This window comes from Hypanus sabinus, unplaced genomic scaffold, assembly GCF_030144855.1.
Source record: "Hypanus sabinus isolate sHypSab1 unplaced genomic scaffold, sHypSab1.hap1 scaffold_1524, whole genome shotgun sequence".
Taxonomy (NCBI): domain Eukaryota; kingdom Metazoa; phylum Chordata; class Chondrichthyes; order Myliobatiformes; family Dasyatidae; genus Hypanus; species Hypanus sabinus.
In genome coordinates, this window is record NW_026779600.1 from 75,384 (window position 1) to 86,527 (window position 11,144).

An 11,144-nucleotide genomic window follows, 5' to 3' on the forward strand; every position below is an offset into this window, starting at 1 on the left:
AGATGAGGGTTGTGCTGTGGAAGTGATATACATGGATTTTAGTAAGGCATTTAACAAGGTTCCACACGGTAGGCTTATTCGGCAAGTCAGAAGGCATGGGATCCAGGTCAGTCTGGTCAGGTGGATTCAGAATTGGCTTGCCTGCAGAAGGCAGAGGGTCGTGGTGGAGGGAGTACATTCAGATTAGATGGTTGTGACTAGTAGTGTCACACAAGGATCTGGTCTGGGACCTCTACATTTCTACATTTTTATTAACGACCTAGATGTGGGGGTAGAAGGGTGGGTTGGCAAGTTTGCAGACGACACAAAGTTTGGTGGTGTTGTAGATAGTGTAGAGGTTTGTCGAAGATTGCAGAGAGACATTGGTAGGATGCAGCATTGGACTGATAAGTGGCAGATGGAGTTCAACCTGGAGACATGTGAGGTGGTACACTTTGGAAGGCAAACTCCAAGGCAGAGTACAAAGTAACTGGCAGGATGTTTGGTAGTGTGGAGGAGCAGCGAGATCTGGGGGCACATATCCACAGATCCCTGTAAGTTGCCTTACAGGTAGACTGGGTAGTTAAGAAAGCTTATGGGGTGTTATGTTTCATAAGTCGAGGGATAGATATTAAGAGAAGCGATGTAATGATGCAGATCTATAAAACTACAGTTAGGCCACACTTGGAGTACTGTGTCCAGTTCTGGTCGCCTCAGTATAGGGCATAGAGGAGATTTACCAGGATGCTGCCTGGTTTAGAGAGTATGGATTATGATCAGAGATCATAATCATAATCGCTCTCAATAGACAATAGACAATAGGTGCAGAAGTAGACCATTCGGCCCCTCGAGACTGCACCGCCATTCTGAGATCGTGGCTGATCATTCACTATCAATACCCAGTCCCTGCCTTGTCCGCATATCCCTGGATTCCCCTATCCATCAGATATCTATCTAGCTCCTTCTTGAAAGCATCCAGAGAATTGGCCTCCACCTCTTCCGAGGCAGTGCATTCCACACCTCCACAACTCTCTGGGAGAAGAAGCTCTTCCTCAACTCTGTTTTAAATAACTGACCTCTTATTCTCAATCCATGCCCTCTGGTATTGGACTTTCCCAACATCTGGAACATATTTCCTGCCAAAATCCTATCTTAAACGTTTCAATCAGATCCCCTCTCAATCTCCTCAATTCCAGCGTGTACAAGCCCAATCTCTCCAATCTCTCTGCGTAAGACAGCCCTGCCATCCGAGGAATCAACCTAGGGAATCTACGCTGCACTTCCTCAATTGCCAGAATGTCCTTCCTTAAACCTGGAGACCAAAACTGTACACAATATTCCAGGTGTGGTCTCACCAGGGCCCTGTACAAATGCTAAAGGACATCCTTGCTCTTGTACTCAATTCCCCTTGTAATAAAGGCCAACATTCCATTTGCCCTCTTCACTGCCTGTTGCACTTGCTCATTCAACTTCATTGACTGATGAACTAGGACTCCTGGGTCTCTTTGCATTTCTCCCTTACCTAACTCTACACCGTTCAGACAATACTCTGCCCTCTTGTTCCTGCTTCCAAAGTGGATAACTTCACATTTATTCACATTGAATGACATCTGCCAAGTATCTGCCCACTCACCCAGCCTATCCAAGTCTCCCTGTATTCTCCTAACGTCCTCTTCGCATGTCACACTGCCACCCAGTTTAGTATCGTCAGCAAACTTGCTGATATAGTTTTCAATGCCCTCATCTAAATCGTTGACATAAATCGTAAAGAGCTGTGGTCCCAATACAGAGTCCTGTGGTACCCCACTAGTCACCTCCAGCCTGTCCGAGAAACACCCATTCACTGCTACCCTTTGCATTCTATCTGCCAACCAGTTTTCTATCCATGTTGAAACCCTGCCCCCAATGCCATGCTCTCTCTCTCTCTCTCTCTCTCTCTCTCTCTCTCTCTCTCTCTCTCTCTCTCTCTCTCTCTCTCTCTCTCTCTCTCTCTCACATCCACTTGCACAGAGGTCTTCAACCTTCGCGTTTAATTGCCTCCATTGAGTTGGTATCAAATTTCTGATCTGGTTATCTGAACAGGGAATGACTCAACAACGTCCTATTATTATCTAACGAAATTCTAAAGATGAATTAGTTTGGAAGTCGTCTTTCTGCTTTATTTCCTGCAGTGTAACAAAGAAGTTAGGATTTAGCAAAGCATTTTAATGAAAGCCTCATGGTAGAAGCCACCCTCGGCACTTTAGTAAGGCTTTGAGTCAATGTCCAATGGTTAATGGCAAGGGACGTGAACATGAAATCACAGGATATCGGAGCAGAATTGTGCCTCTTAGTTCATCGTGCTCCTCCAATTTTCCATCACGGGTAATCTGATCTTCAACCCTAACCTCCTCCTCTTTCCCAAAAAGCCGTTAGTCCCCTGACCAATTAAGAACTTGTGAACCTTTTTCTGAAAAAACACCCAATGACTCGGCATGCACACCTTCATGGCATCAAATCTGAGTCGTGAAATGAATGCCAGCCTTGCTTTTGCCTTCGCTAGCACCGAATTACCCTGCATGTTTTCCTTCAGGAAATCCCGAGCAAGACTCGTGAGTCCGCATGCAGCTCTGATTTCACAATTAGAAACTATTTTTTTTCTGCGCATTAATCATTCGTTCCACGACACACTTCCATAGTCAGTATTTCACTTCTCTATTCCTTGTCCATTCTGTCAGCTGACCCCCTTCCGGTGACACTACCTGTCTCTGAAGGTAGATCCTGTCCATCTGAATCCCATCCATTAGATGACTGACCACTGTTGAAAAGTTCTTCTACCAGTAGCTATCTGACTTATCTCGGCATCATAATATAGTGATGGAATATTTAATGTATCTCTGCCTTGCAATACATTAATTTTTGAAAAGGAGGGAACAAAGATCCCTGCCAAGGGCACAACAATATCTGCTCGTTCCCCATAATGTCCTTTCAAATAGATGGTCAGGATCGGAGAACGTTCATGAAAATCTCCTACGTTTCGTCCATTCTAATTGATGTGCTCTCAGATAGCACAGAACCCTCCAGTGAACTCAGAAACTATGTCCTTTTCACGAGTAAATGTATATTAATTATTTTACATAGATGATGCCTCGCCTATTGAGATTCTCCAACGTTTTGTGTATGTTGCTTTGGATTCCAGCATCCCCAGATCTTTTCCTGTTTGTAAATGTAGCTAAGGATTTAACATTTCGTTCATTTCCTTTGGTTTTAGAAATTATCACCGTTGACGTCAATGGCGTCTATTCCACACCCAAGCATGAAATTGCCCATTTACCCCAAATATACATTACCATGCGTAAGTTATTGACACGCTTATATAGCTAGGGTGCATAAGACTTTTACACAGTAAGCATCTGTCAACGGAGAGCGGAGAACGAGCTCGTAAACTTCGTGGGTGCAAAGGAGGTTGGGAGCAGCGAAGGTGGAGGTTGGGAGCAGCGAAGGTGGAGTTTTCCGAGGTGGTTGTGGGACACGTGGCAAGAAAGGAGTGCCCAGGCGAGGGAGGCCACCGGCACGGTTACCACCAAAACAAGCCGTAAGTCACAGAGCAAGAACAAATTATTACAAATAAACATTATATTCGTCATTACAAAATGTATTTCTGGTGCCTTCTGCTCGCTCCCCTCTGTTCCAAACAATGATACCCCTCTCCCTACCCTTTCCCCGCTGCCAGTCCGCAATAAATACCCGTGTCAGAATCAGGTTTATCGTCGCTCACGTATGTCATAAAATCTGTTACCGATGTCTTCTTAAAAACTTTAAACCTGTCCGCCGCTTGCTGCTCACATAATATTAGTGAGTTCCTCTCTGTTGTAATTTTAGAGGCTCCCCCTTATGCCCAGCACGTAAGTGCCATAATGAAGAAAGAATGACAGCGCCTCTACTTTCTTAGAACTTTCCAAAGATTTGGCATGTCATCTAAAGATTTGAAAAACTTCTGTGAGCCAATATCGGAGAGTAAATTGACGGGTTTCTTCATGACCAAGTATGCAAACACCAATCCTCTTGTTCGGGAAACCAAGAAAAAAGTAAAGGATCTGGCGCAATTGAGTGCTAATGACAGGAGTGTTGGCAATGTAAACGAACAGAGGCAGTATCGGAATGAGAATCAGATTTATGATCACTCGCCCGTGTCGTGACATTTGTTAACCTAGCCGCAGCTGTTCAAAGCAATACATAATATGGAAGCAAAAGTAAATAACTGAGTGAACCAATTACTGTCTGTGTATATGGATTAGATTTAAAAATATCAAAAAAAACATGCTATACCTTTTAAAATGTCAGGTCGTGTTTACGGGTTCAATATCCATTTAGGAGTCCGATACCAAAGAGGAAGATGCTGTTTCTGAATCGCTGGGTGCGTCCCTTGAGGCTCCTGTGCTTCCTAACTGATGGCAGCCATGCGTGAAGCGCGTGCTCTGGTTGCTGGGGGACCTTAATAGTGGACGCTGCCTTAATGAGACACCGTTCCTTCAGCATGTCTTGGGAATTTTGTAGGCAAGTACACAAGATGGATCTGACTAAATATACGGCCCTCTGCAGCTTATTTTAGACCTGTGCTGTAGCACCCCCACTCCCACCTGCAGGGTACATTTCTGGAAGTGTCTGAATGTTTTTGTTGACTTACGAAATCTTTTCGAACTCCTATAAAGTATGGTCGCTCCCTTGCCTTCTTTAGAGCGGCAAGGCCAGATGAGCTCTTCAAAAATCTTTACACCCAGGAACTTGAAACTGCTCACACTCTCCGCTTCTGATCCCTCTATGACGACTGGTATGTGCTCCTTCGCCTTCCCGTTCCTGAAGTTCACAACCAGCTCTTTCGTCTCACTGACTTTGAGTGCATGGCTGTTGCTGCGACAACACTCCGCTAGGTGGTCTGATGCAGGAGGAAACAGTTAGATTGATCTTAGATGAGCTTCTAAGATCAGCACTACAGATATGCAGGCAGAGAAAGGAAACCTGTAAAGACAATTGAATTGATGTCATACAGGGACTTCAATGTACAGTACCCTAATGTACTGTAAACTATGAACTTCGTAGTATAAGACGGGGAAGAGCATAGGGATATTTGCGTCCAAGTACGCAGCTCCCTGAAAGTGGCTACATAGTTTTTAAGGCAGTTAAGCAGGGAAATGGCATGCTTGCTTTTATTATTTGAGATATTGAGTTCAAGTCAGGAAGTTATCTTACAGATCTATAAAACTGGAATTAAGCCACATCGGGAGAATTGCATATAGTACTAGTCACGCCATTATAGGAAGGACGTCAATGATTTGTCGTCAATTTAATTTGCACAAGGAGTTAAAGATGGTGGCACCACAAGGCATTGATTTCAAACCTTCACAGCCCTCTCCAACTTGAAATAAACAAAACTGCATCTCTTTGTCACCACTGTGAATATCCGTGTCAGTGAAGGTAACATACTATGCGAAACAACTAGCAATCATGAAATGCCAGTTGAAGTGCTTTGAGCGGCTACTCATAGAGCGCATTAAGGCTTCTCCTGGCTGCATTGGACCCTTTCAGTTCACACTGCTGGTATTAATCCACCGAAGATGTATTAGCTTCCTTCCTATCCCACCTGGAAAAATAGGGACTCACATGCTAAGCTACCGTTTGAAGACTTTAGTTCTGTGTTTAACATCCCAGCATCTAATGGGATATTTTCTGTCTGTGACGTTTCTGACATTGCTGCTTACCCACTGACATGCTTGTGTTTCTTTCAATTCTAATAATGAACGTGCTGACGATTGTGGTCCTGTCCCGGGGAAAGTGCGGTCTTTCTAAAGGAGTCACCCGTTACCTGATGGCCATGACAGCAGCCGATCTCCTAGTTGTTATCTCAGAACTGGTCCTGAGGCCCTACTACCCCTACTTTCCTGAGGAACATCCCCGTGTGTAATGTCCACGCGGTCCTACTTTACGCAGCCACCGACTGTTCCGTCTGGTTCACCATCATGTTCACCTTTGACCGATTTGTGGCTATTCGCTGCCAGAATCTGAAAGCCAAATACTGCACTGAGATAATGGCGACTGTGGTTCTGGGGACCGTGGGCCGCGCTGAGCTGTTTAAAGAACGTTTTCTGTTTTTTTTTATAAGCTCTCCGAAGTCAGCTGTTAGTCAGCTGACTAACACCGCTTGGTTTTGCGCACCAAGATATGTTGTCCTGCTCTCAGTGGCCTGGACAGTAGTTTATATATGTTTATGTCCTGTTTGAGCGGTGTGGTCCCGTTTATATATGTATATGTCCTGTATGAGCGGTGTTGAAGATGTCCTTGGGATGTCACTCAGCACATGTGCACACGCCCTAGGAACTTGACCTTGGATGTTGTCAGCAAAATAAACAAATATAGAGCCCTCCTTTTCTTCTTAAATCCCATAACCCCTACTGTGGTCTAGGCCGCCAGTACAACTTGCCAGGATCCTCAGACCTGGCTGATTGGAGAGATATCGACCCCGTGTCCCCTTTTTTTCCAGTCGACTTCAATCGTCTTCTCAGCCAAAATTTTTCCCTCTCCCGGCGATGTATTCCGTGGAGATTCTGTTGGCATTTCTTTGCTGGTCCCATGCCCAACTCTCCTTCTTTTACAGTTGTGTTTAGGAACACCCATTGCTCACTGCCACACTTTCAACTGAGAATCCTGTCTTTTTGTTAGCATGTCTCTTAAAACTAATATATTATCAACCTGTTGTGGCTCAGAGAGCAGCAGGGTTACCTATATTCCGCATATTTTTGTGAAACACTACCCTCTCCGACGCACTGAAAGCCGGTGTCTGTGTCTCCATCTCCCAATATATTTGCTCCTTTGCTCAGTTGTTTTTGCTCGGTAACTGATCTACTGCTCCATCGCAGCGTCGCAGACAGCAAGGCGCGATTACAGCTCGTTGCATTTGAGTTCGACTACAATTCCGACGTCTTCTGAGAACATTTAGTACATCCGTCACGGGAACGCATGGACTTTCTCCCCCAAGTGGTCCTGTTTCTTCTCGCAATCCAAATGCCGATCACCAGGTAGGTTAATTGGTATTTGCAAATTTGTCCTGTGATTAGGCCAGTGCTAAATAGGTGGTTTTCTGTAGGGCGCGGTTTAATCGACCGGAAGGGCCTGTTCCACACACTCAATCTGCCTTTGTGACTCAGCAGGGAAGGGGAGGTAGGAAGGTAGAGTGGGACTCTGTGTAAACAGGGGAACGATCGCAAAGTTCTGTGGGCGTGATGATATGTTACCTACCGGGTGCCAGGGTCCCTGATAGGTCGGATCAAGTCCCCATCATTCTCAATGGGAAGGTGAACAGGTAGCAGTTGTGGTCCATGTACGTAAAATGACCTGGGGTCAACGAGTGTCGTGGTTCAGCATACGGAGTTCGGGGAGTTAGGTGCTACGTTAAACGGCAGGATCATGAAGATTATACAGTTTAATACGTGGCCAGGCCGTTGGTGTAGGAGGGAGAGCATAAGACTTTTGGATCTTTCAGGGAAGTTAGAACTTGTACAGAAGAGACGGTATGCAACTGAACTGGAGAGGTATTGATAAACTAGCAGGAAGGTTTCTTAATTGTGCACGCTGGAGTTTAAACGAGAGTTGCAGGGGAATGGAAATCTGAGTTCCAGAACAGTTAGTGGAGGGGTTATGGAGGCCGATGTTGGTAAGCGTTCAGACAAAGTTAGGAATCAAAAGATTGAGCATGTAATACCTAGTGTCATGAACATCTTGTATTTAAATGAGGGACTATCGCAGGAAAAGGTACGTAATAGTGCAGAAGATGAGGTAGCCGATTTGCAAACAGAAGTAATATGTAGTGAGGACAGAATGTTGATTGAGCAAAATTCCAGTGAACATGGTGAGATGCACCTTAAACGGTATCAAAATCACACCGGGTGATTCAGGACTGAAGGTGTATTTGATTACGTGCAACATTCGGAATCAGCTGGGCGCACTTGCAGCAGAGCTGCAGATTGGCAGGTGTGAATTTTTCGGCAAAACTGACTAAAGGCTGAAAGATTATATCTTAATATCTCATAGCTTATAATTTTAATATGATTATAGCTTAATGCCCAAAGATACGTATGGTATCGGAAGCGTAGCGAGGAAGGCAGAGGTACGGTGTGGCTCTGTTGTTAAGGAAATGCAGTCAAATCATTAGAAAGAGGTGACATAGGGTCGGAAGATCTACAATTATTGTGGATAGAACTAAGGAACACAAGGGTAGTTAAACCCTGTCGGGAGTTGTGCACAGACACCTGTACAGTATTAAGGACGTAGCCTACAGATTACAACCGGAGTTAGTAAATGCATGTAAAAAGGAACATTACTCAAGGGGAACGTTAATATCCAGGTGGATTGGAAAATCAGTCAGGGGAAATTTCTAAGGTTCCTGCGAGATGGCTTTTCAGAGCAGTTCGTGGTTGAGCCCCCCAGACGATCAGCTGTTCTGGATTGAGCGTTGGACAAAAAAACAAAATTGAACCGAAAGATTAATATAACACAACCCCTAGGGAAAATAGATCATAATATGATGATAAATGATTTCTTTTACCCTGAAATTTTGGAAGAAATCTGAAGTCAGATGTATCAGCATTTCAGTGGGATAAAGAGAATAATAGCAGCATGTGTTTGTGTGTGTGTGAGAGAGAGAGAGAGAGAGAGAGAGAGAGAGAGAGAGAGAGAGAGAGAGAGAGATGGGCAGAATTGTAGGGAAATGTTCGGCACAACTTTGTTGACCAAAGGGCCTGTATTGTGCTGTAGGTTTTCTATGTTTCTACAATATGGAAAGAACACTGGCAGGGATGACGGCAGAACAGCAATGGCTGAAAAGCCTGCAAGCAATTCAGAAGGCACAGAATATACACATTCCTAACAAGAAGAAGGATTTTAAAGACACAACCGTGGATCACAAGAGGTGTCCAAGGCAACGTAAAAGTTAAAGAGAGGACAGTAACGCACGTTGGGGAGGAACAGAGCGACATAGGGAGTCAGAGACAAGGAAAGGGGGTACAGAGAGAGAGGGTTGACACTGGTTGTGAGGAAAAGAAAAAAAAAAACAGGCGCTTATAAGGGAGAGCGGGTCCAATGAGTGCAGCAGAGAGTACGAACAAGAGGACACATTAAATAAAGAGAGGGAGAGGGAGCCATAGGTAGTAAGGGAATTGCCAGAGAGAATGAAGTTGCACGACAGCTTCTAATTAGGTAACATAATGCAGTTTTAAGGATCTCGAGTTAAACTAACGACCCCGGTCCTCCCTTTATATTCAGGCGATTAACCCCTTCTTGCCTACCTGCGACTAAGTTCATTCCGCCCGCTCTTAAAACGCGGTGTGTTGCGTGGGTGGGGGTGGGGGTTGGCAGCCGGGGGAGATGGGTCAGTTTTAAGTTTCTCCCACGTTGTCGGGCCAACGCATCTCAACTCCATACGCTCGTCTACTCACTGGTCTGACACGGCAAGAAGTCAGCATAACAAAATCTACATGAACACCAGTCATTTTCTCTGCTACCCTTCTCCCATCGGAAGAAAATAGAAACAGCAGGCTCAAAGACAGCTTCTATCCCGATGTTACAAGATTTACTACGACTCCTCAGATGGAAAAGGATGGAAGTGTGCACGAGTTAAGATCCAAGACTGGAGCAGGGCTAATATTCAGACAATGAGGCGACATCCAGCAGAGGTCGATTTGGAAAGTGAGAGACGATTAAGAGGGAGATATAAACAGCCCGAAGACCGGGCGTCCAGAAATTGTGCCTTCACCTCTTGTACCCTTCTTTGTATATTCTTCTAATCTTCTTGTACCCTTCTTTGATTCAGAATATGCTTCTCAGCATATTTCGGATCTCATTCAGGGCTTCTGTTCGGGGAAAACCCAGGGTTTTCTTCAAACAAGTCTGATTGGAGTCTCTGGCTACGATGAGAAATGAGCTCAAAGCTGGAACATCTGGACAGCAAATCTGCATATATTAACATGACCTTTATTAACGACATCTCGGCATTTAATTTCATTGCCCAAGCAAGAATATTTAATAAGCTTAAGGAAATTGTTCTGAATACCTCCGTGAGCAAATAGATCTTCGATTTCGTCACATGCAGACCCCAGTCACTTCGGATTGGCAACAACATCTGCTCCACAATCTCCTTCCGAACAGGAGCCACAAAAGACTGTGTGCTAAGCCCACTGCTTAATTTGCTTCAGATTCAATAACTTTAAGGCTAAGCATAGCTCCCATGCCATATTTAGGTTTGCCGACGATAACATTATCGCTGATCGGATCAGAGCCGATAACAAAATCACCATATTGGAGGGAGATCCAAACATGTTTACCACTGTTTCGTTGTCTGGTGTTTCCACACGCCTCCCTATGCTGTACCCATCTCCACTGGAATTTGACTGTCCTCACGTCTCGCAGCACCGCTCCCTGGTGTACTGGTGTGTATCCGCAAAATTGTGCCCCTGTGCATGCGCAATCTGCAATGTGCAATCTGGTACGCGCGCAGAACTTCCGACCTTTTACACATGTGCTGGTTTCCCGAATGTACACACACAGCGCAACACAGCCCTGCAGTGTACAGATGTCTGGTCTATACCACACACCTGAAACAAAGGGTGTTTTCAGGCTGTCGTACTAAACGCTCCCGATGAATTAACTGACAGTGCTTCCCTTTTTGTTGCAGACCGGCCCATTTGGACAACTTGTCTCCACTTCAGAGATTCTGTCTGCACACCTGTCTGGCACAGTAAAGCGCCCACATAACAACATATCCTTGAACTGAAGACATTCTTTCTGCTCCACTGTCCCATCGAAAGAAAATTAAATCAGGCTTAAAGACAACCTCTATCCCAACAGTTTTCGGCAGATCCCTAATCCTGTGGGATTGACTGTTAATGTTCAGTTCGTGATGGGAAGGGAGAGAACGCATCCGGGTATTAAGTTATAAACCAGAACAGGGATAATATCCAGTCATTTCGACGACCTCTAGCAGTAGTCTAATGGAAGAAAGAGACGTCCAGTTAAAGAGTATTAAGACGGAGATAGCAACGGCGAAAGACAGGGATAACCTGCGAGTATAAATGTTAAAACTGGAAAGTGAAAGTGACCTAGCGTGCGATATTGAACCCGCAAATGAGAGCATCATA